Source organism: Lucilia cuprina, chromosome 6 (assembly GCF_022045245.1).
Source record: "Lucilia cuprina isolate Lc7/37 chromosome 6, ASM2204524v1, whole genome shotgun sequence".
NCBI classification, from domain to species: Eukaryota; Metazoa; Arthropoda; class Insecta; order Diptera; family Calliphoridae; genus Lucilia; species Lucilia cuprina.
Genome location: NC_060954.1, coordinates 16,608,878 through 16,612,442, shown reverse-complemented (window position 1 = coordinate 16,612,442; position 3,565 = coordinate 16,608,878).

Sequence of the window (3,565 nt, the reverse complement as noted above, 5' to 3'; positions counted from 1 at the left end):
AGTCTATAGTCTAGTCTATAGTCTAGTCTATAGTCTAGTCTATAGTCTAGTCTATAGTCTAGTCTATAGTCTAGTCTATAGTCTAGTCTATAGTCTAGTCTATAGTCTAGTCTATAGTCTAGTCTATAGTCTAGTCTATAGTCTAGTCTATAGTCTAGTCTATAGTCTAGTCTATAGTCTAGTCTATAGTCTAGTCTATAGTCTAGTCTATAGTCTAGTCTGTAGTCTAGTCTATAGTTTAGTCAATAGTCTAGTCTATAGTCTAGTCTATAGTATTGTCTATAGTCTAGACTATAGTATTGTCTATAGTCTAGACTATAGTCTCCTCTTTTCTAATTTTGATCTACGAAAAATTCAAGATTGATCTAAGGGGCTACATTATTATAGAATATAGATAGTTCATATCCTTCCTCTTTGGTTAAGTTCGGTAGGAAACGTGGGTCATAGCTGCAAATACTTTTTACACTCAACACTCTTGCTGAACCCAAACAGAATGATCGAACAAAATTCAAAAGGTTATGGACTAGTATCCGGATTATTAAAGTAATAATATTAAGTATATTGAGTAATAAAACAGAACAAATAGTAGTAGTGAACGATAAATTCGTTAATTACTAAAGAAGGAGTTACAGATATAGGGCTTTTAATGTAAAACTGATTTAATTCAACAGATTTCCTTTTTATCTCATATATATTTTTAAATTAAAATTTAAAGAAACATATTTTTTCAACAAAAAGGGATTTTTAATGTTGATCTTTTGTTCGCATTTATTAAACTACTTTTAACACCTTTCCATAGGTCTAACAACCCATTGTTTTTGCCACTTGTGGTCTGACTAGCTATTGAATCACATTTTCTTCATACGATCTTTGTTATACAATTGCACTTGTTTCAGCAAAACTACACAGGAACCAACAAAGTACAGAACACAATAACTGTCGGTAGCAGCTGCTAATTATTATTTTTCTTTCGTCCATTTAAAACTCGGCAGGTTTAGTTAGCATCCTGTTCGAAAAAAGACAAAATTTATGATCCCGAAACAATAGATCGCAACATGCTAATGTTACATTATGCACTTGTTTAAGGATACTAAACATGAGAGTAAATGAGAAAGGAAACAAATAATCTTTGTACACTTTATTTTCAAATTCATGCTTATTATTTGGTTGTTTAAAAATGCATAAAAATATTGCATTTTAAGCGTTCGAGACAGGTGAGTTGCAAGATGATTGCACTGCCAGTAGGTCTTTTTAATATTTTTTTTACTTTAAATGTTTTATCTTGATGAAAAGTCATAATCAATTAAAAAAATTTAAATGTGTTTTCTTGAAGTTTGTTTATAAATTAAGCAATTTTGTTCGTAAGAAAATGTCATAATGTTTGAGAAAATTTAGACGGCTGGTTATCAGTAAGTAATTCAATCTTATCTTAGTTTTAATAATCGATGCAAGGTACAATTGATCGGCAGGATAGCTGGTATTCTTAGAATAAAGTAATTAATGTACTGATTTATTAGAGTGGTCCAGGACAAAAAAATAGCAATGTCCTTAAGGTTCAAGACTATAGATTAGACTATAAACTCGATTAAAGACTAGTCTAATCTAGTATAGAGTCTAGTCTGTAGTCTAGTCTATATTCTAGTCTAAAGTATATAGCTTAGTCTTTAGTCTAGTCTATAGTCTAGTCTATAGTCTTGTCTATAGTCTAGTCTATAGTCTAGTCTATAGTCTAGTCTATAGTCTAGTCTATAGTCTAGTCTATAGTCTAGTCTATAGTCTAGTCTATAGTCTAGTCTATAGTCTAGTCTATAGTCTAATCTATAGTCTAGTCTATATTCTAGTCTATAGTCTAGTCTATAGTCTAGTCTATAGTCTAGTCTATAGTCTAGTCTATAGTCTAGTCTATAGTCTAGTCTATAGTCTAGTCTATAGTCTAGTCTATAGTCTAGCCTATAGTCTAGTCTATAGTCGAGTCTATAGTCTAGTCTATAGTTTAGTCTATAGTCTAGTCTATAGTTTAGTCTATAGTCTAGTCTATAGTCTAGTCTATAGTCTAGTCTATAGCCTAGTCTATAGTCTAGTCTATAGTCTAGTCTAGTCTATAGTCTAGTCTAGTCTAGTCTAGTCTAGTCTAGTCTAGTCTATAGTCTAGTCTAGTCTAGTCTAGTCTAGTCTATAGTCTAGTCTAGTCTATAGTCTAGTCTATAGTCTAGTCTATAGTCTAGTCTATAGTCTAGTCTATAGTCTAGTCTATAGTCTAGTCTATAGTCTAGTCTATAGTCTAGTCTATAGTCTAGTCTATAGTCTAGTCTATAGTCTAGTCTATAGTCTAGTCTATAGTCTAGTCTATAGTCTAGTCTATAGTCTAGTCTATAGTCTAGTCTATAGTCTAGTCTATAGTCTGGTCTAGTCTATAGTCTAGTCTATTGTCTGGTCTAGTCTATAGTCTAGTCTATAGTCTGGTCTAATCTATAGTCTAGTCTATAGTCTAGTCTATAGTCTAGTCTATAGTCTAGTCTATAGTCTAGTCTATAGTCTAGTCTATAGTCTAGTCTATAGTCTAGTCTATAGTCTAGTCTATAGTCTAGTCTATTATATAGTCTATAGTCTAGTCTATAGTCTAGTCTATAGTCTAGTCTATAGTCTAGTCTATAGTCTAGTCTAGTCTATAGTCTAGTCTATAGTCTAGTCTATAGCCTAGTCTATAGTCTAGTCTATAGTCTAGTCTATAGTCTAGTCTATAGTCTAGTCTATAGTCTAGTCTATAGTCTAGTCTATAGTCTAGTCTATAGTCTAGTCTATAGCCTAGTCTATAGTCTAGTCTATAGTCTAGTCTATAGTCTAGTCTATAGTCTAGTCTATAGTCTAGTCTATAGTTTAGTCTATAGTCTAGTCTATAGTCTAGTCTATAGTCTAGTCTATAGTCTAGTCTATAGTCTAGTCTATAGTCTAGTCTATAGTCTAGTCTATAGTCTAGTCTATAGTCTAGTCTATAGTCTAGTCTATAGTCTAGTCTATAGTCTAGTCTATGTCTAGTCTATAGTCAAGTCTATAGTCTAGTCTAAAGTTGTCTATAGTCTAGTCTATAGTCTAGTCTATAGTCTAGTCTATAGTCTAGTCTATAGTCTAGTCTATAGTCTAGTCTATAGTCTAGTCTATAGTCTAGTCTATAGTCTAGTCTATAGTCTAGTCTATAGTCTAGTCTATAGTCTAGTCTATAGTCTAGTCTATAGTCTAGTCTTAGTCTAGTCTATAGTCTAGTCTATAGTCTAGTCTAGTCTAGTCTATAGTCTAGTTTATAGTCTAGTCTATAGTCTAGTCTATAGTCTAGTCTATAGTCTAGTTTATAGTCTAGTCTATAGTCTAGTCTATAGTCTAGTCTATAGTCTAGTCTATAGTCTAGTCTATAGTCTAGTCTATAGTCTAGTCTATAGTCTAGTCTATAGTCTAGTCTATAGTCTAGTCTATAGTCTAGTCTATCGTCTAGTCTATAGTCTAGTCTATAGTCTAGTCTATAGTCTAGTCTATAGTCTAGTCTATAGTCTAGTCTATAGTCTAGTCTATA